Below are 24,784 nucleotides of genomic sequence, written 5' to 3' on the forward strand. Positions count from 1 at the left end.
TTCCTGGGTCTCAGACCACAGGGCTGTGGGCCTCAGAGTGGAGGATGGAAGGTTGGGGGTTGAGGGTGACGGTCATCAGACTCAAGTGCAGTGGAGGGACTAGGTCCTGTGATTTGAGCCTTCCCTAGGTCACTTTGAAGACCTCACACCTGTGTTAACAGAAAAGGTGGGGCTCCCGGTCCTTTGCCAGTGGTCAGATACCAGTCCCTGGTACTGTGTTCCATCTGGCTGCTTGGAGCTCTAGGCTTTTTTTTTTTTTAATTTTTTTTCAACGTTTATTTTTATTTTTGGGACAGAGAGAGACAGAGCATGAACAGGGGAGGGGCAGAGAGAGAGGGAGACACAGAATCGGAAACGGGCTCCAGGCTCTGAGCCATCAGCCCACAGCCCGACGCGGGGCTCGAACTCACGGACCGCGAGATCGTGACCTGGCTGAAGTCGGACGCTTCACCGACTGCGCCACCCAGGCGCCTCTTGGAGCTCTAGGCTTTGAGACCTAGAGGGATGCCTGGACCTCATCTGTTCTCTGTGGCCTCCAGGTACCTCTGCTGCCTGAGGACCATCCCTGCTATCAGGTGGGGAGGAAGGCTCTGCGCTCTGCCCTTTTCTGATGTTTCTACATCCTATATGAATTTGGGGCTGGGAAGTTCTCTCCAAGGTTTGGTCCTGTCCTCCCCTCCTGGGAAATGACTTGCCTTAGCTTTGTCAGGAAGACACAGCCTCCGTGGCATCAACTCTTTGCTAGAGGGGCAGGGTGAATGTCCAGTGAAGGGTTGGCAAGAGATTCTATAACTCACCAACACTTGGGTTCCAATCCCAGGCTTGTCCAATACTGGCTTTGTAACTTTGAACAAGTCCTGGAACTACTTGGAGCTTCATATTCTAATCCCTAACCTGGGTGATGATTTTTTGCCTTCAAGGAGAGGTATGAGGATTTAGGTAAAAGGAATAAGATGCCCGGCACTGGGCTTGGCATGTAGTAGGTGCTCAAATTAATGACTTCTAATTTCAGAGTCAATCCCCACGTCCCATCTTGGTGAGAGCTGTTTTTCCAAGTATCTCCATCAGGCATTTGGAGAAATAGAAGCATAGAGAAGTTAAGAAGTTAAGGTCTTTGGCTTGGCTGGCTCCAGAGGTGACAGGGACCCAGGACCCAGGAATTCCTGCTAAACCCAGGGCCCTCATCTGTGTATGTGCTGGCAGGATAGGCAGAAATCTCCCAGTCTTGGCCAATGAAGATGCCTTGGTTCCAGGACCTCAGGCTGTAGGTAGCCTTCTGCCAAGGGATCCTTGAGCTCTCTGACTGGGTAGGACTCTTCCCCACCAGCCTGCCCCATGGGGACGTGTGCCTAGGGAGGGAAGTGGGATATCCTCAGAGAATGAGGTGCGAAAGGACTTCCAGGAGGAGGAGGTCAGGACCCTAGGTCGTCCTGCCTCCTAAAGCCCCTTTCCACCCTGGGGGTCTGGACCCCTGGGACAGGAGTGGGGTGGGAGTGAGGGGTGGGAGTGAGGGTGTAGAGTCTCCAGGAGAAGGGTGGCAAGAGGCAGGGAGCCTCAGGAAGAGATGGAGACACAGCGGTTGGGGTGGTGGAGGTAGACCTGAGCCTCAAGAGACAGACGGACATGCAAGCAGCGAGAGGGGCTGGGGAGACGCACAGTCTGACCTGTCCGCTAGGCGGGCCAGGCCAGCGGACTCAAAGATCGCTACTAGGCGGGGCCGAAGAGGGGGCGGGTCCCTGTGCCTTCCCCGCCCTCCGCTCCCCGGGGCATCACGTGGGGGCGGGCGGAAGCGCCCGGCGGGGTGGGCGCGCCCCGCTTGCGGTCGCGAGTTTACGGCGGCTTGAGTCCGTGGCGGCGCCGGGACCCCGGTCCCCGGGTCCGCACGTGGAATCTTCGCCCAGAACAGGTAAGTGCGGCTGCTGGGGCCTCTTCCGTCCGCCGCCGTTTCGGCAGGTGTTGTCCGGAGTTTCCCCATTTCGCAGAAGGGAAAGCCGAGGCCGCACGCCGACCGTGCCCTCGGCGTCCACTTCCGCGGGTGTTTCTTCTGTCAGTTGTCGTCTCTGTCTAGTGATAGGGATGAGGGTCGCCTCCTGAGGATGCGTGGTCGGGCCAGAGGTGGCAGGGGAGGAGCGCGAACCGGCGGGAGAGGGGACTTCCAGCTCTTAGTCCTTTGGTATGAAGGCTCCCAGGAGCCGGAGCCAGCCAGCCCTCCGGCGCCTTGCTTTTCTCATCTGTGTGAAATGAAGGCTCCAGTGGCTCTCGTCTCGTTGAGCGCGGAGACCCTTACAGCTCTGAGCATTCGTATGATCCTGTGCCCTGTACCTGGGGTTCCAGTGACCTTGGGCAGACTACTTCCGGTCTCTGCGCCTCAATTCCCCACCAGTAAATGGAGGCGTGACGTCCCAAGAGCCCCTACCTGGCCCAATTGCTGGAAAAAGAGGAGGTGTGTGTTCACTGAATGGGGTCAAGCCGGGAGAGGGTTATTGGCACTGGAGAGAGCTGGCTTGGAGTGCAGCCTGGGGGGCATAGGGTGGGTGTTTGGTCCCAGATCTCCAAGGGTGGTTTTTTGGTGTTTGGGGAACTCTGGTCAGGAGCCATTACAGTGCCGCTTTTGGCATATGCATTTCCCTCCTCCAAAGTTCCGGTCCTGGGGAGGCTTCCCTGATCTCCAGGCTTGGTTGGGGGTGGGGAGGTGCTACAAGGTGGTACAGATTTGTGGAGGTGCTCAGAAAGGACTTGACTGTGTGCTGAGTGAGCACCAAAGTCCAGACAGAGGCATCCAGGATGTCTGTCCTTGGAGAGCAGAGAGTGTCCAGGTTAGGGGAGACCTCCCAGCAAGCTCATTACAGAGTCACAGAGACAAGTGCAGACAGGTACTGAGGTAGAATCAGGGACTGGGACTCTTGGAGGCCCAGGGAAGAAGAGATGACTGGAAAGGGCCTTGGCAGTTAACTGGCAATTAACAAGGATAAGGACCTTCCAGAGGACAGCACAGCTTGTGCAAAAGCAGGGACGTTCATGGTATATATGAGAAATGGCAAGGAGATGGGTGTGACTGGAAGGGGTAGCTGGAGCTAGGTGTAGAGAGAACTCATCCCTGTGTTCCATGGCTGGTTAGGGATTGTCCAGACCCTGCCTCCCTATTCGCCACTTGCTCACAGGAGTAGGGCAAAAGGTGAGGTGGAAGTGGGCAGAGGCCACCAGAGGCCCAGATTGCCCCCACGCTTCATTGGGGGCATTCAGGCCCTCCCATTCAGCCCCAGCCGCACCCCCACCGCCTCTCAGGCTCCAGCCATACTTTTGTGCACCTGAAACCTCAGCCCTTTGTGCAGGTTGCTTGTCTTCCCCACCCTCTTTCCCTAGAAATTTTCTCCCCATCCAAATCTCCTAGGTCCTTCGGGACTTCACAGGTGGGCTGCTTATTTCCTCCTCCTGCCTAGCCTTTCAGTCCTGCTTAGGGGCACAGCTTAGGAAAGATCTCCTTGGAGCTCTGTGGGGAAGGGGCCTGCAGAGCAATGGGGATGACTGGGATGTGGGGTAGTCCCTATACAGCCACCAAACACTACATGACCCTGCAAGTCCCCAAACTTCTCAGAGCCTCCATTTCTCCATCTGCAGGATGGGGTGATAAGTCTTCGTCTCATGCTCCAGAGAGAGACTGCTGGGGTAAGAATTGGGCCTGAGTCTAAATCCTGTCTGTGGCAGTGAGTGTTTGAACGAAGAAAAGAGAGAACCTAGAGGGAAGGGGTCAGTTCAGAGGGGTAAGGGGCCTCTGAGAGTCCTAGGGGCTGGTGGTAAACTAGCCTAGTGTCAGAGTAGGGCATCAGCTGAAGACCGGGGAGTCCCTTCTGTTCTCTGGGGCCCTCCCCTCCCCACCCCTCTCTTCCTTTAGCCAAGCTCAAAGCCAGCCGGCTGATGCCCAAACAAGTAGCCTCTGTTCCCAGGGTGGGGGGAGGGGAGGCAGGCCCTGGGCTCCAGGCCCGTCTGTCCAGCACTGACCCTGCCGCTCACCCCCCATCCCCCGCCCTTCACTCTGGATCTTAACCCTTGGGCGTCTGGGATGGGCCCTGGGTTGCTTGAGGGCTCATACCCCTTGCCCACCAGCTGTCCCTCCACCCAAATTTAGGCTCTCAAGGGTTCTGTTGAAGCAAGAGGGGATGCTGTAGGACATGAGCTGGAAATGAAAAAGGAAGGAGGGAGCGGAGGTGGGAGCAGATAATATAGTCACGGACACTCAGAGACCACTTGGCCCAGAAGCTTTTTTCACAGATGGAGAGACTGAAGCCAAGGGTCAGAGATCAGACCAGGATCACACATTGAGCCTTGGTGGGGGTCAGGACTGATCCGACTCCTGGTCTGAGCCCTCATGGGGAAAGAAGAGGGAAAGGGAGGGAGCTCTCCTTGATGTGAGTACCTATCATGTGCCTGACGCTGCACATTTGTGCTTTTTATTTAACCTCACATCATTCCATGAGACAGGGATCACCTTCCTGTAACATAGGGGAAGAGACTGAGAAAGAGCTGAGTAATCACATCTGCGAGAAAGATGTCAGTAAATAGGCACATAGCACTGGTATAGGCACTTTCATGTATATTAACCACTTTCGTCCTCCCGAAACCCCAGAAGTTAAGTACCATTCTGCAGATAAAAAGACTGAGGCATAGAGAGGTTAAGTAATTTGCCTAAATCATAGCAAATAAGTGGTAGAGGCAGGATCAGGACCCAGGAGTTTGTTTGCCTCCTTCAGCCTGATTTCCTCTCCCCTAGCCTGACCTTACTCCTTGAGCTCAGTCCAGGGTCCCACTCAGTGAGGGGCTTTCCCCTGGGTGGTGGCCAAGGCAGCCTTGAGCAGAGTGTGACCCCAGCCAAGCAGACGCAGCCCTCGCTTAGGAGTAGAGTCCAGTCCCTTGGGTGGCCCCTCTCACCCCCTGCTCCAGTCTTAGTCTGCCTGGACTCATCCCCTTTCACAGCCCCGCACAGAGGGGTGTTTCATATTTCAGGAAGGGGTTCTGTGCTAAGCACGAGGATATGAGGGCTCTCAGAGATCCCCTACGAGTACAATGCCCACAAAGCTCAGGGCCTTCTGCTGATTCGACACCAGAACGCCCAGCCCTGATCAGAGAGGCTATCTTGGCCACTTACCCTTGCTGCCATCAGGCCCCCAGACCTGTACGTTCCAATGAGGGCTCCGGGGAGGACGGCCCAAAGAGGCAGATGACCCCGGGTGTCAGGGACGGCTGGGGGTGGGGGAGGGGGGCAGTGCATGGTTGGTCTTCCACATGACCTTCCTGTGGAATTTTTCCCTGTCTCAGCCTTTGGAACATAGAAGGTCTATCCTGTAATGAGGACATCTGTCCCAGCCATCGGGAAAATCAGAGTGGGTGGGACGGGATGTGGAATTAAGTGACCAGTTCGATAACAGAATTATTGTTTAATGGTAGTGATAATAGTGGCAGTAGCTGCTGTTTCTTGGAGGCTTAGTACGTGCCGAGTACTGTGGAAGCATTTTTTGGTATCGATTTAATCCTCAACAGTTCTCTTGGAGTATGTGCCAATTCCCATTTTACAGATGAGGAAACAGGCCCAGAAAGGTAAAGTGATTTGCCCGAGACCATCCATTACATAGAAGAGCTGGGAGCCTGAATTCCTCCCTCTCCACAATGAGAACTGTGAGCACCGGGAGACACTGCAGACAGAGGAGATCCCAACCCCGTTCTACCCTGGGAGCTCCTAGTCTGGGTCGCAGGCAGTAGAGGGCCACCTGGTCACGTGACGTTGCTGGCACCCAGCTGTGAGGATGGCATGCCTGCAAGGGCATCCTGCTTGTAGATGGGACTGACCTCTAACAAGCCCTGAGCCCCCCCACAGGCCCGCCTCTGGGATGATGAGCATCTCTTGGAGACCTGCTCACTGCTCTCATCCTGTCCCGGCAGCCCTGGGCTTTGTTGAATACAGTGGTTCCCCCAGCCCTCATTTTGCTGATGAAGAAACTGAGGTCAGTAGAAGTTAAGTGACTTGCCCGTGTGGTCTCTCAGCTCAGGAAAGGGAGAGCTAGAGCCGGCACCCAGGCAGAGGCTCTGAGGCCTGCAGTCCACCTCCCTACCTGGGGCCTGGTCAGGGTCTCCTGGGCCTCTGAAGCCCTGAGCTTCCCTCGGACACTGCCCACCTGCCTTGTCACAGGGTCCAGATCTTTCTCCCTGACTGAACCGAGAACCTGAGTCCTCTTAATGTGCCTGGGATATGGAACGACTGGATGTCAGTGACTGGATGAACAAACCTGGGAAACATGGTTCCAGAGCTGAGAGCCAAGAAGCAGGCACCAGCTGTGGTCAACAGTGTGGTGCTCAGTACCAGCGGGGTCCAGAGGACGATTCAGGGGTCAAGAGGCCACCCTACTCAGATGACAGGAGGGGAAAATGTGGCAAAATCTTCTTCTTCCTTATTATCTTCATTGTGAGGGCAAAAAATGTGTGTGGAAGGGGGAGGAAGAGGAGGGTTGGGCCCTCTCACTGCTACTCCTCTGTCCCCATTCCCAGGGCAAGGAACTCGAGGTCACAACCTGGGATCTCAGCTGCTCGGGGCTCCTGGGGGAGTCTGGCCTGGCCGGGCCAGTCCTGGGGCAGGTCAGCCCCCAGGAAGGGGGAGCTGTCACTGCATCTTGCTACTCCGTGTGCCTGGGTCTCCTTTGCTTCCTTCCTTACTGCCCGAGAGGGCACTGTCCTGCTCCTGGACATCCTCTTCACCCTTTACCTCCTTTCCACAAAATGCCAGGGCCGGGGCTCTGAAGTCCTGTCCCTGACCTCTGGTTCAGTGAGAGGCTTTGGACTGATCACTCCAATGAACTCAGCGTCCCTCTATCTTCAGAGAGGGAGCAAGAAGCAGCAGCTTCCACAGCAGTCTTTAGGTGTGGACAGATCAGGACAGGAACCAATCAAACAGAGCAGGTTGAGGTGGGGTAGAGGGCCTTCTTCGTTCCGCTTCACTCCCACCCACCCTCTCCTCACATTGAGCAGCTGGGATTTTAGGATTCTGAGTCTGAGATTCTAGGCTTTGGGGATTCAAGGATTCTAGAGCTTTGTGTGCTGGCGATTCCCAGCCTCTGAATTTCCAAAAATCTGGGTTCCAAGAGCCTGCAAAGCCTCGAATTGGGCTGGGTAGACTCTAAGTTGAGGCTAGTCCTGTGCTACACCTTGGCTGGCTGGTACCAGACAGACAAGGCCCGGAGTTTCTCAGCATTGCCTCTGGAGGCCTGTGGCACAGCTGTCCCCCAGGTTCTGTGTGCTGTCTATACCCACCACCCCCAGCATGTGCACGCAGCTGTCGCCTTTCAAGAAATCTGAGAACTGGACCCTGGAAGGGACTAGGTGGTAGCGGAAGAGATAGCCATCTTGGTGGAGAATGGGGAGGGAATGGACAGGGGCCACAACTCCTCTTCATTTGCTGGCAGTGGGGCTGTCGTGCTGGATACCAGGATGGGGTTAAGGGGAGGCCCAGGGAGGGCTGATGGCTGGTTGGGTCACAGAGCAAGGTCTGGGTCACACTGCTGGGGGAGCCAGGTCCTCCCGGGGCCAACATGGAATGTGGCTCAGCAGGCCCAGGTCCAGTCTTGGAGGGCAGAGCCAGGCTCAAGGGCCCTGACAGAGTGGTGGACAGAGACCTGAGCCTGGGAGCCAGAAGGGAGGCACCCTGCCCCTCCTTGGGGCAGGGACGCCGGGCCTTGGCTCAGGGCCTTTGAATATTTCACAATGCTGCCACCCCCACCCACTCCTTCCGGTGCCCATCTGAGCCTATGGGCACATCAGCTGCCCTCAAAGGGCCTTGGGCATGAGAGTGGAAGCTGCCTCGTGGGGAGGAGACCTGTTTCCTCCCCATGAGGGAAGTGCCTTCCTCCTGGAAGACTTCCTGACTGGGTAAGCTCCTTCCTCCGTTGTGCTTCCCATCTCCTTTCTGCTCCACGTCCTTCTGGGCAGGCACCGTGCATGTGTCCCTGTGTAAACGTGTGTGCTCCTGGGCCCAGATGCGTCCTTGGAGGACCTGTGATTTTGCCTGCGTGCAGGTGTTAGCATTCCATGTCCCGGTGTATTGGAGTAGGAAGTGCCTGGCTTTGCACTCCTTGATATGTGAACTGGGTGAGGCTTTTTTTTTCCTTTAAGTTTCCTTATTTATTTTGAGAGAGAGAGCCATCAGAGGAGGGACAGAGAGAGAGGGAGAGAGGGAATCCCAAGCAGGCTCTGTGGTATGAGTGCAAAGCTCAACACGGGGCTCGATCTCATGAACCATGAGATCACAACCTGAGCCGAAATGAAGAGCCAGACGCTCAACCAACTGAGCCACCCAGGTGCCCCCTGGGTAAGGCTTTTATCTGTTTGAGTGGGGACCTTCATCCAGGCAGGCCACTGTGAGTCTGCAGCTGAAATACCCTGGTTTGTTCCCCAAAGCCACCCCAGCAACCTGGTGGGGAGAAAGGGGCCTCCCGGAGGGCAGGGGTGGGGACTGGGCTTTGCCAGATGACAACAGGACGGCTTTGGGGTGGGGTCCGTCTTGCTTGCTGAAGGGGTGCCAGAGCCTCAGCTGAAGTCCTGCCTCTCCCCTCAGACTGGGGCTCTTCCTCCTCCTCCTGTCTCCTCAGCTCTAAAGATGGATGTGCTAAGTCTAGGGAGACCAAAGACTCAGGGAGCATCTAGTTGTTCTAGTGGTTCTGTTCCAGTTTCTGTTTCAGGACGTGAACCAGGACACTCATCTGCCTCTACTGCCAGTGGCCTGAAAACCCACATCTTTCAGTGCTGGGCTGGCCTAGCCGATGTGGAGTAGGGGGGTTGCTCCAGTAACTTCGAGGTTACCTGAGGGGACTGTCCCTCCCAGTTCTTCCAAGAAACAGGCTAGTGGAAGGACGGAGGGGTTCAGTCTGGGGGGCCAAGGTCCTGGTCCTGACTGGTTAGTTTAGTTTCTTGCACCTCTCTAGGGCTCACTTTCCTCTTCTGGAAGAGGGGAGGGTTGGATAAGGTGGTTCCTAAGTGCCTAAGGGGCAGGTGGTTGGGGGGTGTGGAAAGCTGGGGGAAGGCAGGGCTGGGTGTGTAGTAGACAGGAGGTTAGAGCTATAACTGGGTGAGCACAAGGGGAATGAGAAGTGCCTGATTTAGGAGGCCAGAAGCCAGGTTCTAGCCACACTCTGGCCACTGATGGCAGTGTGACCTCAGGCAAGTCATCACTTGCCTGGGCTACTTGCTTTCTGTGTATAAAATTGGGAGATGCTCATTCAGTCAACAGAAATTCACTGTGTGCCAACCTCAGGCTGGTAGTAGGGGATGCAGGGTAATCAGATCCTGGTCCTGCTTTCGAGGAACACCCAGCCAGGTCTGGCGTGAGAGTGTGTGTGTGTATATGTGACACAATCACAGATAGTGACATCCCAATGTGATCAGGACTGTGGCCATGGGAGTCAGAGACTGCTCCCCAGGGCACGTGACACTTGGACTTGAAAGGCAAAGTAGAGAATGATGTTCCAAGCAGAGGGAACAGTATAAGCAAAGACCTGAAGATAAAGTGTCAGGCAGCAGGAGTGGAGGGAATGAGATGGGTGAGGAGTAAGAGGCAGGAGCCGGAGGGTGGAGGCCCTTTGAACCCCTCTGGGTGTTAGTCATGGAAGGGGTAGGCATGGCAGAGAGGGTGGAGGCTGGTCTCTGAGACTCCTGGAAGTCTAGGGAGATTCTCACCTGCTCTGGAGAATGGTTGAGGGGTGGGCAGCACGAGGGGGTCTGAGAGTCAGCACTTCCTCTCTGTGGGTGAGGGCTCCCCGAGCAGTGTTTATCAGGCCAGCACAGCAGGAAGTAGCTAGGGCAGCCTCAGGTGGAGAGAAAGGGCAAGCCTAGCCACAGAGGGGGCCAAGGAACCTCAGAGTTGAATCTTTGACTCCTAGAACTCTGGTCTGAACCTTGATACCTGCCTCGTCCAACCATCCCTCTCCCTACCCATGTCACAGGCCCCTGTCCCAAGCTCACCTGACTGAGGTGAGCCAGGCCTATGTGGACATCCATTCATCCATTCTTCCAGTGGCCGAACGCGTCTAGCCGCTGGGGATAGGGCTGTGAATGAGACAGTGCCCTTGTCCTCCAGTTGAGGATACTGACAATGAACAAATAAATATGTAATACAGTAGTGTAATCCAACAGTGATAAGTGGCATCCAAATATGTAATCCAATAGTGATAAGTGAGATGCTGAAAATCACACAGGATCAGGGACTCATAGGGGCACATTTTTGGGTAGAGTGTTCAGGGAATGATGGTCTTGCATTTGAGAAAATGCTGGAAAAAGTATGGGAGTGAGTCATCAGATGTCTGGAAAAGCATTCCAGGCAGAAGGAGCGCCAGTGCCCAAATCTGAGGTAAGAGCACACAGAGTGGGTTGGAATAGCAGGAAGGAGACAGAGGCAGTAGGGACAGACCATGGACCCTGGTAGGCCATGTGCTGGCTTTGGCTTTTAGTCTGAGGGAGGTGGGAAGTCACTGGGGAGTGAGAACTGGTCAGATTTGGGCTGTATTTCGAAGGCATACGTTTATTCCTCCGAAGCTTGCAAGGTGGAGCTGTCATAATCCCCATTATACAGATGGTAAAACAGAGACTTAGAAGTTATGTGAATTTCCCAGTCTCCCAGTGGTAGGCACCCCAGTGCGCCTGACTATCTGCCTGCCCCATGATGCATCCCCGAAGCACCCTGCTTACTCACCCAGGAGGGTGCTTCCTGTTGTCTGAACAGCAAGGACAAGTATCTTAGCATAGCCTTCAAGGCCCTTCTTAGCTTGCTCCTTCTCTCTTGCCCACCTGACCTCCCTGAATCTGCCCTGCTTTCTACCTGTCTCTGCACTGTGCCCTATGAGGAGATGAGTAGAAAGAGGGGCCCAGGCAGCCCTTTGTTCAGATTCTGGCTCCTGTGTTATTTTAGGCAGGTTACTTAACTTTTCTGAGGCTTTGTTTTTTTCTCATCTGTAAAGTAGGCTAAAAAACCATCCACTTTCTAGACTGTCATGAGGAAACAATCCGTGTACTGTGTTTAACACAGTGCCTGATGGTAAGCACTCCATAATCACAACCTTCTGTTGTTTTAGACAGGGATGGCTGGGTCATATAAGTGGGTTAGAATGTTCTCTGTGAGTTGGAGAGGAGAGGCTGAGTCAGGGATTCTTCCTATATGTTGTCTGACTATATAGTTGGGGAGGCTGAGATCACACATGAAATTGGAGGCCAGAGCCTTTGCGGCTGGTCCTTTCTAGCCCCTGCCCTGCCAGTCTGCTCACCTCCACCCCATCAGCACAGACCACTTCCCCTTTCAGGGGCCAGCAAGCAAGGGGCCTGCTTATCTTCTGGCTTCTCCATTCCAGGGGCCACCTGGGGGGATGGCAGGTTCGGGTCCCTGTTCTCCAGGGCTGCTAGTTCCAGGGTGCAAGGGAGCCCACCAAGTCTCTCCTCCTGGGTGAGTGAGCACATCAGGTTCTGGGGCAACTCGGGATAGAGTCAAGCAGCCTTCTGTCCCTCTCCCCAGGGCCAGGGCTAGCCCTCAACCCTTCTGAGGGTCCCGGTACCTGACTCTTGTTCTGTCCGCTCCTGCTGCCTGGGAGTCTGTCAGTAGACCTGTGTACTCCCACCCAGCATGTGGTCAGCCCTGTTTCTTCCTGTTTCACACTCACTCATTTATAGTGTTAAGAACCCCTTCTCTCCCCGACCCCTGTCTTAGGGGGCAGTGGACACAGAGAAGGATCTTCCTGGGGTTACCCTGTGGCACCTTGGGCCTCCCCCTTACCCAGCACTTTCGTTGAGGGAGGTGCTCCCTGCCCTGCCTGGGAAGCCCCCAGCTCAGTAGAGGACTGTCTGTGACTGAAGGCAGGGGACCAGACCACAGTCCAGTGTGCTCCTGCTGGGGGTGTCCCAGGTCTCCACGGTGCTATGGGGCTGATCTGAGCTGCACCTGAACGGTGACATGGGCTGGGGCACGGGGAACGTGGATGTGGGTGAGGGCTCTGGGGTAGGGTTAGGTGAGGAGCTCTGCCTTGGGGACAGTTACAGGGTAGGCTGGTGGGTGTGCTGGCTAAAGGTGGGTTGAGGACAGAAGAAGGGAAGAGGGCCCAGAGATCCAGACTGGCCTGGGGAGGCCTGGGGTGGATGGGAGCAGTGGGATAGAGAGGGGGTGTGTGTCAAAACAAGGTAATGAAGAGCCATAGGGGAAATGGGAGGGGGTGGTCCAGAATGGTCCATTTGGAGATGGTTGGCCAAGTCATATGTCATAGACTTTGACAAGGCCTAAACCCCAAGTCATTGTTCGGCTTCGTGTATTTGCAAGTGAGGTACTGCAGATATTCACACTTCATCTCATACCTTCCTCCCTATCTGACCCTCTGTAGGATGGGGCTTGGGCATGAGGGGGCCCTGGGTGAGGTTTGGGGGGAACGTGGGTGATGCTTGGCGCTAGGGTGGGGTCAGATGCTGTCTAGAGGACAAACCACAGGGACCCTGGACTCTCATGTTTACTAATGGACCTCAGTGCGTTTCCCATCTGAAAGTCCTTGGGCTGCCCTCTGCTACTGACCTCCATGTCTTAATGAGGGGGACCTTATTTGCTAAGCTGTGTCTTAGACCTTTGGGAGGATAAGCCGTGGTGGGAGGGAGAAAGTTTTGGGTCTCAGTTTCCCATTCTCTGGTCCAGATGGTCCAGGAAATCAGTCTCATTTATAATAGTTCTCTTAGTGGTCTGTTCGTGTTACATTTAAAATCATAAGGCTGGTGGGGCACCTGGGTGGCTCAGTCGGTTGGGCGTCCGACTACAGCTCAGGTCATGATCTCACAGCTTGTGAGTTCGAGCCCTGCATCCGGCTCTGTGCTGACAGCCCAGAGCCTGGAGCCTGCTTCAGATTCTGTGTCTCCCTCTCTCTCTGCCCCTCCCCCACTCACGTTCTGTCTCTCTCCTTCAAAAATAAATAAACACTTAAAAAAATTTTAAAATAAAGCTGGAGCACCTGGGTGGCTCAATCGGTTGGGTGTCTGACTCTTGATTTTGGTTCGGGTCATGGTCTCACGGTTTGTGGGATGGAGCCCCTCATCTGGCTCAGTGCAGAGCCTGCTTGGGATTCTCTCTCTCCCTCTCTCTGCCCCTTCCCTGCTCATTCTCTCTTTCTCAAAAATAAATAAATGAACATTAAAAAAAGAACATAAAGCTACTTTATATTGTTTTGAGGAACAAACTGGGGCAAACTCAATTCTAATAGACAAGATACTTTTGTCATTTGGTCTTCTAATTATAAAAGTGATACACAACTATAAAACTTCAAACAGTACAGACAGGAAGGTTGTAGAAAGGGATGGTCTTTCAAGATTGGATTGGGAGTTAGGGCTAGGCCTGAAATTCAGGTCAAGGATGTCTCCTGTCCCTTGGTCTTTATTGTGCCTTGGTCATGAATAAACCTGGTTTTATATTTGATTAGGGTGATGCTGAATGGGCTGCCCCAAGGAGGTTGTTAAGACCTCCTGCCTCTCACCAGGTCCACTGTGTGTGATGCGCATGTTGTGCACTGTCCAAGGGTACCTGGTCGGAAGGGGGTGAGGTGAGAGCTGGGAGGGGGGTACTGAAACCTACTAGCCTGTCCTTCCTGCTGAGCTTCATGTCCCGCTGTGGGGCCCCTGAAGGAAGAGGCATTTTTTCTAATTTGCCCAAAGGCCCCACCTAGGTTGGAGGTAACCTTGCTTTTCCCTGGAGAGTTCATCGTGGGGTGGGAATGTGCAGTGGCTGGGGCCACCCAGAATGAGGTCCAGGGGCAGTGGGGTGTCCAGTCTGGAGCCCTGTAGAGGCACATGGCTGGAGGCAGGGTGTGGTAGTCATTGGTGTCTGGGGTAACTGAGAATCCAGAGTGAGGAGGGGTCCAGACTAGAGACTGGCTTCAAGACCAGCACCAAGGGCCCATTGGTCAGGAGTGGCCAAGGCCTTGGGGCAAAGGAACAGGAAGTATGTGTCTTACCAGCAGAGGAATAAGCAGATGATGAGTGAGTGTGGTCTCTAGCACATACATAGTGACGTGTCACAGTCATCTGGGTGGCAGCGCTGCTTTATGGAGAGGGAAACTGAGGCTCAGAATGTGACATGACTTGCCCAGCGCTTCAGGCAAGAAGTGATAGAGCCGGGACTGGAACCCGGACTTACCTTGCATCTTGCCGGGAGATGGCTCTGACTCACTAGTGGCCCCCAGCTTCCTACCAGGTGGCTGAGGCAATGGGGCCTCAACTCAGTCCTCCCCTGAGGGCTGCTCCTCACCCACCTCCACCACTCCCGGGTCCCCAGAGGAAGGGTCATACCCTGGACGGGATGGGACAGAAATCTGCTGCCAGGGAGGTGACAGGACAGAGATTTGGAGCTGCGGCAGGGCAGGAGAATCCACTGTAATTCTTTGGGTCCTGTATGTGGCGGCCACCCATCCCTGGGAGACAGAAAGTAGGCCCGTGGCCCAAGGATCAGTCAGCTGCCTGCCTGAGGGCTGCACCTGCTGCCTTGCTAGCCTAGCTGGGCTGGAAGGAGCTAGCTTCTGCAGCGGGGCAGGGGCCACTTCTGCACCCTCTGGGCCAGGAACCCAGCCCCCACCTAGTTCCTCATATCTAAGGGAAGTGTCTCCAAGGCTTCTTGCTTGCTTAGCGGAGTCCTGAGAACACCCAGGAGGGCGGCAGATCAAATGTGACCCTGCCTATAGGTATCATCTGGTGATTATGTTGAGGAGGGGGGTGGAGTTGGGGGTACTGGGCATTGTGGGGCTCTGGGGCAGATGTACACAGTCAAGTTGTTGGTAGGGAGTGTGGGGACTGAAGGCTGTGTGTGGTGGTTGGTGGGGGGGGGGGTGGAGCAGATCTGCTGTGTGGCTGCTGAGGGGGGCAGGAGGTGTGTGTCCCTGGAGGCTGTGTGAGGTGTGAGTTTGTGGTATGGGTAGGTTGTGGCCTGGCCACAGCTGGTTGTGTACTGTTCTTGGTTCCTGTGCCGGCCACTGGAGGGGTTTCCTGAGGGCTATATGCTAAGGTCCCTGCCTAGCCTGCCTGGGGTGGCTGGGGTGGCTGGGGTGGGAGGGGAGGGCATGTAGGGGAGGTGAGGATCAGTGGTGGACGACCTCAGGCCTCAATGTGGACCCTGGGCCTGCCTTCCTCCTCTCCTTCTGTTCCCCCATCACTGGCCCTTCCCTTGAAACCAGAGCGCAGCTCTGTGTGCAGGAGGCCTAAAGATGCAGTGGGGGGTGGGAGGGAAGGGTCTTGGCTGAAGGGACCTCAGAGCTGAATGCGGAAGCAGTTAGGACCTTTCAGGCTGCCCAGACTCAGGCCTGACTCACTCATGCAAATCAGAATGCAGAGGAGGCTCACACCCTTGTGGGAGTCCCCAAACCTGTCTGGGTGTTACTACTGTCCTCCTACATCCCCCATTCCCACCCCACTGAAATCACCGTCTCTGCATCTGCCTGGTCCTTTCTTATCCCTGTGAGCCTTGCGCACTCGACTCCCTTTGGCTGGAAGCACAACCTCCTACTTCTTCAAAGCCCAGCTCACGAGGGCCCTCTGGAAGCCTCTCTGACTTTATCAGACAGAGGCAGTCACATCCTCTGAAGGCTCTGTTGGTTCCAGCATGTGACCTGGGCGAATCTCCACCTCACACAGCTTCCCTGAAATGGGGTAAAAATCTCAGGCTATGGGATTGTGATGAGGACGACTGAGATAAGGGTCGAAATCTGGCCAAGGGCTGGGCATACAGTAGGCATTTGGGAAATGGAGGAAGTGGGAGTGTGCCTGTCCTCGGCTAGGGCTTTGGGCTGCCTTCCTGCTGCCCTGGTGGGCACGGCACAATGGGGATGCTGGGCTGGGACAGAGAAGGAGGCAAGAAGCCTTAAACTATGGCGGGAGGTGAAGTGGTAATTCGAGGACAGAAAGGTGAAAGCTTTGCCTCCAGCAAAGAGGGTCTCAGGTGAGACCTGAAGGACTGGCTAGGAAGGATTAGAGTCCAGATGACTCTTACCTCTACACGGAGTGCCCCTGGGCCAGCCAGGCCCTGGGCGCTACTGTGGAGGGCAGGGAGGATAAGAAGCGGTGCAGACTCTCAGGATACCCCAGGCCAAGTGGGGGTTGGGTGGAGATGGATCCCCACGAATGGAGCAACTAGAGACAGATCAGGAGCAGCGCTCTACCGCATGGCTCAGCTTCAGAGGTTTAGGAGCCCAAGGGGGGTGGTTAGGGACGACTTGCTGGAGAAGGCAACCTGGAATCAGTATCTGAAGGTGGGAGGATGTGGGTCATTTGCTCATCATTGTCAGACATTTTCGGGGATCCCATATGCTAAGCGGGTGCCTGGTGCAAAAAAGTGACACGGAGGGAATCCTGAGCCAGACCAGCCTGGCTGGGGCTTGAGGTATGTCAAGTCACTTCCTCTCTGTGGGTGTTTGTTTCTTCATTTGTAAATGTCAGGGCTGGAGCAGGTCGAATGACAAGGGGCTTTGAGCAGGGGTGAGATCTGAGCAGGGGTGGGACCGAGGTTGGCATAGCAGAGGGGAGCTGGAGGGAGACTGGAGAAGCAGGGGCAGGGTGGGGTGTTGAAGCTTGAGCTGGGCCCTTGGGGTGGGGGAGGAGGGGAATCCCCCAGCTTGTGGCCATGCTGTCACAACAGGATGACACTCCCTTCTGCCGGGTCCCTGCTTTCCTGGGGGTGGAGATTCAGTGAGGTGTCCTAGCAGCTGCAGGGCTTAAACCCCCAAACCAGGGCCAGGATCAGGGTGCAGTGAATGCAGCACTTGTCTTGGGCACAAAATATAAGGGGCCGGGGTGGGAAAAAGTTCAGTAATCAAGGTAATATTTTTAAGCCATATTTTTTAAAAAATCAAAACTAATGAAAAAATCCAAAAAAATACCAAAATAAAAAAAAATTATGTTTATTTTTGAGAGAGAGAGTGAGTGGGGGAGAGGCAGAGAGAGAGGGAGACACAGGATTTGAAGCAGGCTCTAGGCTCTGAGCTGTCAGCACAGAGCTCAACATGGGATTGGAACCCATGAGCTGTGAGATCATGACCTGAGCTGAAGTTGGACGCTTAATGGCCTGAGCCACCCAGGCTCAAAATACCAAAATTTTAAATAAAGAGGTTCAGTATTGCTGTTTCCTTCTTTGCCTTGGGCTCCAACATGGCTCAGAAGGGCACTGCTCCAAGCTTCTTTTTCAAGAGCTGTCTCCTTCAGGAAGTCTTCCCTGATCCTTAGCCTGCTGAGGGCCCTGTGGGCTGTTTTCCCTGGCTGGCTGGTGTCAGACCCCCTCTAGCCTGAGCTTCCTGAAGAGCCAGTCCAAGTCTGAGGTTCATGCTTCTAGAGCCTTGAACGAGGCCATCCTAGAAGGGAATCAATGTGGGTCCCTGCGTCTGACCTTGGCCTGAAGTCTTTCTTGCAAGAATGGGAACTTGAGGGAGACCCAGGAGGAGGTTGACCGTTTCTCAGGGATGGAACTGGTTTCCTGTTTCCCAGCCCTGGTCATTTCAGTAGGGTGGTTGGGGCCATCATCAATCCAATGTTGAACCATTAGAACAGGGCCCAAGCCGTAGCAGGTGCTCAGTTAGTATTCATGATCACTTTTGAGAGGCAGTGAGCAGAGTGGTTAAGAGTCTAGAGTATCCAGGAGAAGTGAATGGAAGCCACAAGTGCAGTTTAAAATTTTCATATTGTCTGTTATTTTTTATTTTATTTGTGTTTTTTTTAAGTATGTTTTAAAATGTTTATTTATTTATTTTTGAGAGTAAGAGAGAGCACAAGCAGGGGAGGGGCAGAGAGGGAGGGAGATACAGAATCTGAAGCAGGCTCCAGGCTCCGAGCTGTCAGCACAGAGCCTGATATGGGGCTCTAACTCACAAACCCTGAGATCATGACCTGAGCCGAAGTAGAAGTCTGCCCACTTGACCAACTGAGCCACCCAGGCATTCCTATTGTTTTTTAAAAAATTGTCACTTGAGTAGCACTGCCTTTCTTTGCCACTTCCTTTGAAGTACTAATTGCCTAAGATTTATTTTTAAATTTTTTTTTAATGTTTATTTATTTTTGAGACAGAGAGAGACAGAGCATGAACGGGGGAGGGGCAGAGAGAGAGGGAGACACAGAATCAGAAGCAGGCTCCAGGCTCTGAGCCATCAGCCCAGAGCCTGACGCGGGGCTCGAACTCACGGACCGCGAGATCGTGACCTGAGCTGAAGTCGGACACTTAACCGACTGAGCCACCCAGGCGCCCCTAAGATTTATTTTTAAAATACTTCTAGGGGCACCGGCGTGGCTCTGTCAGTTAAGCATCTGGCTCTTGATTTTGGCTCAAGTCATGATCTCATTGTTCTTGGGACTGATCCTCAATCCCCTAATCCCCGAGCTGGGTGGCCCTGCGCTGACAGCAAGGAGCCTGTTGGGGATATTCTCTCTCCCTCTTCCCCTGTCTCTGCCCCTCCCCTGCTCGTGCTTTTTCTCTCCCTCTCAAAAGAAATAAATTTTAAAAATAAAATGAAATATTTTTAAAACCTATACCTATTTTAGCCCTATTCTAAGAAGTTGTTGTAGAGACTACCTAACCAGTAAATTAAATGTTCACAAGTACCCCCTAAAGCCATCATGCAGAGCCCAGCAGTTTTCGGCTGACCCTGCCCTAGTGGCAGGAAACAAGCTGTGCCCCAAAAGAGCCCATCTCCCTTCTCCCAACCCCCAACAGAGCCCAAATCGTCTGAGCTTGCTGGCAGCCTGCCCTCAGGGATGGCCAGTTCTTTCCCCTCCCACCTGGAAACACCCTCACTTGGCCCACACACGTGTTTAAGAGCAGGGCCTCTGAGTTCTCATGCCTCAGTTGGCCCCCTCTACCCACACCCCACCCCATGGCTATTAGACTTAGTGGAAAGGGTCCTGTTCCCCGGGTCTTCTCAGTGTCCCCCACCTCTCAACTGACAGGCTCTGCCTTCTGGTGGGAACTGCATCTACCCCCCTTCCAGTCCTCCCTGGGGGCAATCCTGGCCCAACAATTCCCACCACAGCCAGCCTCGACACATCCCTGCCACTGGTTCTGGGGAGGCCTGGACAATGGGAAGTCCTCACTCCTCTTAGCCACCTGTGTGGCTGTTACCTCTGGGCGAGCCTGTCTGCCTCTCACTCCTACAGGAAGGCCTTTCTCTGGTCTAACCTCTACTGCCCCACCCGGCTTCCATTAGGCTTCCTGAACTCTTCCTTCTTCCTCTATCCTCTTCTCCATCTTGTGTTTCCTTCTCACTCTTTCCCCTTCCCCTTTCTCCTTCTTCCTTCTTTCCTCCTCCTTTCCTTCTTCCTCCTCCTCCTGGCATCCCACTGCTCAAAGTGGCTCCACCCCTGTCCTTGCAGGTTCCCCTTTGATCAAGATGAGGAGCCATTCAGAGTAGCTGCTGCCTCTGGGAGGATCCCTGGTGTCCTGGGCAGCCCAGTGGGTGAGTCTGGAGGCGGGAAGTGGGGAGCTGGGCTGGGTGTGGTCGGCTAAGCCCCAACTTTGAGGTGGGGGAGGCTTCATGGAGGCCAGACCTGAGGTCCCAGTTTTCATTTTGTAAGTAGGTGGAGGAGCAGAAAGAGGGTGAGGCTAAAGAGCTTCCCAGGAGGGCTTTGAAGGGGTGGGATAGGACAGGGACCAGTGGGTTGGGTGGGGGATGTGTATCACATTGTCTTTTAAATTGTATTTAGTTTTTAGAAAGCGGTACAAAAGTTTAAGATACAGAACAATATAGTGAAAGGTAACCTTCCCTCTCTTATCCTCCCAGCTGCCAATTCTCCTCCCCAAAGGCAGGTTGTTTCTTGTATACCCATCCAGAGGTATTCTGTGTGTGTGTGTGTGTGTGTGTGTGTGTGTGTGTGTGTGCGCGTGCGCGCATGTGCATTTATGTATATGTATATACATACGTACATATTTGTACATTTTTTTATTTAACCCAGATGTTTACATAATAAAACACTGTTCTGCATCTAATTTTTCCACCTGACAACAAATCCTTAATATCATTTTATATGAACTTTAGAATTTGCCTATTGGTAATTTGGTGGGGGGGTGGGGATTGTGTTTTGTACTGGCTATAGCTTAACCCAGGAAGAACCAATGTCTTCATAATGTTGAGAGCTGGTTTATCCAAGAACATCAAATGTATTTGTTTGTTTGTTTCTTCCTTTGGGTCCCTCAGCAGCCTTTTTAAAGAACTCACATAGTTCAAGGGCACCTGGGTGACTCAGTCAGGTAGTTAAGCGTCCAACTCTTGGTTTCGGCCCAGGTCGTGATCTCACAGTTCGTGAGTTCAAGCCCCACATTGGGCTCTGTGCTAACAGTGTGGGATTCTCTCTCTGCCTCTTTCTCTCTGCCCCTCCCCTGCTCGCTCACTCTCTCTTCTCTCTCTCTCTCTCTCTCAAAATAAATGAATAAGCTTAAAAAAAAAAGAACTCACATAGTTCAAAACACAGTTAATAGATAAAGATGTAGAATGAAAATACTTCCTCCCACCAGGGGTGGGTTCCCAGGGAAACTGATGGAGCCTGAGCTTCAGGCTCCTTCTGAGGCCCAGGAGGGGCCCAAGCAGTGTGTGCATGTGATCATGTGGTTTGGGAAATTTTTACAAAAGTAAGATATTCCAATTAAATTTTTTAAAAAACTGAGATATGATTTACGTACAACATTGTATTAGTTTTCAGATGTACAACATAATGATTTGATATTTGTGTATATTGTAAAAAAGTAAGATATTCTGATACTCTTTTTTTTAAGTTTATTTATTTTGAGAGAGAGAGAGAGAGAGCACACGATCAGGGGAGCAGCAGAGGGAAAGGGAGTGAGAGAATCCCAAGCAGCTTCTTTGCTATCAGCATAGAGCCTGACAACGCAGGGCTTGATCTTACAAATTGTGAGATCGTGACCCGAGCCTAAACCAAGAGTCGGAGCCTTAACTGACTGAGCCACCTGGGTGCCCCTGATATTCTTTTTCTTTTAAAAATAAAATTTTTGTAATGTTGATTTATTTTTGCGAGGTGGGGGCGGGGCAGAGAGAGGGAGACACAGAATCTGAAGCAGGCTCCAGGCTCCAGGCTCCAGGCTCCAAGCTGTCAGCACAGAGCCCGATGTGAGGCTTGAACTCGTGAACTGTGAGATTATGACCTGAGCTGAAGTCGAAGACTTAACTGACTAAGCCACCCAGGCTCCCACCTGATACTCTTTCTTATTTTTTAAATTAATTAATTAGTTAATTTTTAAATTTACATCGAAGTTAGTTGCATATATTGCCAACAGTGATTTCAGGAGTAGATTCCTTAATGCCACCTACCCATTTAGCCCATCCCCCCACCCACAACACCTCCAGCAACCCTCTGTTTGTTCTCCATATTTAAGAGTCTCTTCTGTTTTGTCCCCCTCCCTGTTTTTTATTAGTTTTGCTCCCCTTCTTTTATGTTCATCTGTTTTGTATCTTAAATTCCTCATATGAGTGAAGTCAGATGATATTTGTCTTTCTCTGACTAATTTCGCTTAGCATAATACCCTCTAGTTCCATCCACGTAGTTGCAAATGGCAAGATTTCATACGTTTGATAGCCAAGTAATACTCCATTTTATATATATATATATATACATATATACCACATCTTTATCCATTCATCCATCAGTGGACATTTGGGCTCTTTCCATACTTTGGCTATTGTTGATAGTGCTGCTATAAACATTGGGGTGCATGTGCCCCTTCAAAACAGCACACCTGTATCCCTGGGTAAATACCTACCAGTGCAATTGCTGGGTCGTAGGGTAGTTCTATTTTCAATTTTTTGAGGAATCTCCATCCTGTTTTCCAGAGTGGCTGCACCAGTTTGCATTCCCACCAACAGTGCAAAAGAGATCCTTTGTCTCTGCATCCTCAACAACATCTGTTGTTGCCTGAGTTGTTAATGTTAGCCATTCTGACGGTTGTGAGGTGGTATCTTAGTGTGGTTTTGATTTGTATTTCCCTGATGATGAGTGATGTTGAGCATTTTTTTGTGTGTCAGTAGGCCATCTGGATGTCTTCTTTGGAGAAGGGTCTATTCATGTCTTTTGCCCATTTCTTAACTGGATTGTTTTTTGGGTGTTGAGTTTGATAAGTTCTTTATTGATTTTGGATACTAACCCTCTATCTGATGTTACTTGCAAATATCTTCTCCCATTCCGTTGGTCGCCTTTTAGTTTTGCTGATTGTTTCCCTCAGATATTTTCTTTTTTTTTTTTTAAACATTTCTTTTTTTTTTTAATTTTTTTTAACGTTTATTATTTTTAAAAAAAAATTTTTTTTTCAACGTTTATTTATTTTTGGGACAGAGAGAGACAGAGCATGAACGGGGGAGGGGCAGAGAGAGAGGGAGACACAGAATCGGAAACAGGCTCCAGGCTCTGAGCCATCAGCCCAGAGCCTGACGCGGGGCTCGAACTCACGGACCGCGAGATCGTGACCTGGCTGAAGTCGGACGCTTAACCGACTGCGCCACCCAGGCGCCCCAACGTTTATTATTTTTGACACAGAGACAGAGCATGAACGGGGAGGGTCAGAGAGAGGGAGACACAGAATCTGAAACAGGCTCTAGGCTCTGAGCTGTCTGCACAGAGCCTGACGCGGGGCTCGAACTCACGGACCGTGAGATCATGACCTGAGCCGAAGTTGGCCGCTTAACCTACTGAGCCACCCAGGCGCCCCTCAGATATTTTCTTAAAGATGGAATTGAACGTGTGACAGCATCCGACCCCTTGAAGTCTGGCTCTGTGTCTGTTCCCTTCCATCCCCTCAGCCCTCAGTTTTCCTCCTTAGAGGCAACGTCACCTTGTCTCTGATGTATCTTTTCAGAAATAGTTTATGCATTTACCAACACCATGTATTAATCTATCCTCTCTGGTTTGTTTTTTTCTACATAAAGGCAGAATGTTCTATATACTGTTCTGTACCTTTTTTTTTTTTTAATGTTTATTTATTTTTGAGAGAGAGACCAGAGTGTGAGTGGGGGAGGAGCAGAGAGAGAGGGAGACACAGAATCTGAAGCAGGCTCCAGGCTCTGAGCTGTGAGCACAGAGCCCGATGCAGGGCTCAAACTCATGAACCGCAAGGTCATGACCTGAACTGAAGTCGGACACTTACCGACTGAGCCACCCAGATGCCCCCTCCTTTTAAAAAAAAGTTTTTTTTAATGTTTATTTATTTTTGAGAGGGTTCTGGACCTTTCTTTAGTCACTTAACAACATACCTGGGAGGTCATCCCATATCAACATGTATGTACTGAGTTTCCTCATTTTGTTAATTGAGGTTGCTCAGTGTTCTACTATATGACCATCCTATAATTTAGTTAACCATTCCCTGATTAATGGGTATTTTGGTTATTTCCAACCTTTTGTTATTATACACGTCACTGTTGTCAGTCACCTAGGAAGACTACAGGATAAGTGTCTAGGGGTGGCTGGAACAAAGAACAGAAGGACTTGGGGTTTTCATAGCTATTGTGGCATTAATTGCCCTTTTCAGAGGCACTCCCACCAGCCAGGCAGGAGAATGCCTCACCCTGTCACCACGTCGTGTGGGGAGGTTAAGTTCCTTTTCATATGTTTAGGAACCACTTATATTTTCCTTTCTGTGAATTTCTCTCTTCATATTTTTTGCCCTTTTTTCTGTTAGGTCATTGGCCAGCTTTTAAAAAAATGTTTACTTATTTTTGAGAGAGAGAGGAGAGGCAGAGAGAGAGAGAATCCCAGTCAGGCTCCATACTGTCAGCACAGAGCCCGACTTGAGGCTAGAACTCATGAACCATGAGACCATGCATGACCTAAGCTGAAAATCAAGTTGGACCTGTTTCTTATTTCTAGGTGCTTTTTCAGTTTTTAGGAAAATTAGTCCTGTGTTTGGGATATGAGAGGCAGATGTACCCTGAGTTGTCATTTATCTTTTGGCTTTGTTTCTAGTGCATTAAAAAAAAAACTTTTTTAAATGTTTATTTAGTTTTGAGAGAGAGAGAGAGTGAGCAAGAGAGAGAGAGAGATAAGCACGAGCAGCGGAGAGGCAGAGAGAGAGGGAGACAGAGAATCGAAGTGGGCTCCATACTCTGAGCTGTCAGCACAGAGCCCAATGCAGGGCTTGAACTTCTGAACCCCAAGATCATGATCTGAGCTGAAGTCAGACACTTAACTGATTGAGCCACCCCAGTGGCCCTGTTTCTGGTGCGTTTTAATTTGTGGGAATGTTTGATTTTTATATACTTCAGTATTTTACTCTTTTATCTTTCCAGGTTTGTATCATTTCTAAAAGGCTTTTGCATCTCTGAGATGATATTTTAAATCCTTTCATAGTTTTATTTTTTATAACGAAATATTTGATCTAAATTTATCCTGTTGTAAGGTGTGAGATAGGGGTCTTTGTTTCTAGATTGTTCCACAACTGTCCCAACAACTTAATAATCCATCTTTTCAGTACTAATTTGAGATGTTACTTTTATTGTACACTAAGTTATTATATGCATTTGGGTCTATTTTTAAACTTTCTCTTCTCTCTCTCTCTCTCTCTCTCTCTTTATTTATTTATTTAGAGAAAGAGCTTGTGCAGGAGAAGGGCAGAGAGAGAGAGGGAGAGAGGGAATCCCAAGCAGGCTCTGCACTGTCAGCACAGAGCCAGACATGGGGCTCAATCCCATGAACCATGAGATCATGACCTGAGCCAAAATCAAGAGTCAGACGCTTAACCAAATGAGCCACCCAAGCACCTCGGAACTTT

General features: G+C 51.8%; 1 protein-coding gene across 3 annotated transcripts in view; it reads left to right on the forward strand.

Moving 5' to 3' along the window:
- The first annotated feature begins 1,782 nt into the window (after positions 1 to 1,782).
- ARAP1 (ArfGAP with RhoGAP domain, ankyrin repeat and PH domain 1) overlaps positions 1,783 to 24,784 on the forward strand; it is a 66,374-nt gene continuing 43,372 nt past the window's right edge. For all 3 annotated transcript variants that reach the window (XM_047824057.1, XM_047824058.1, XM_047824059.1), the window contains exons 1-2: positions 1,783 to 1,906; positions 19,390 to 19,472. The gene's annotated coding sequence lies outside the window, so the exon portion shown is untranslated. The remainder of the gene's footprint in view (positions 1,907 to 19,389; positions 19,473 to 24,784) is intronic.

The sequence above is a fragment of the Prionailurus viverrinus genome, chromosome D1 (assembly GCF_022837055.1).
Source record: "Prionailurus viverrinus isolate Anna chromosome D1, UM_Priviv_1.0, whole genome shotgun sequence".
In the NCBI taxonomy this organism is placed as follows: domain Eukaryota; kingdom Metazoa; phylum Chordata; class Mammalia; order Carnivora; family Felidae; genus Prionailurus; species Prionailurus viverrinus.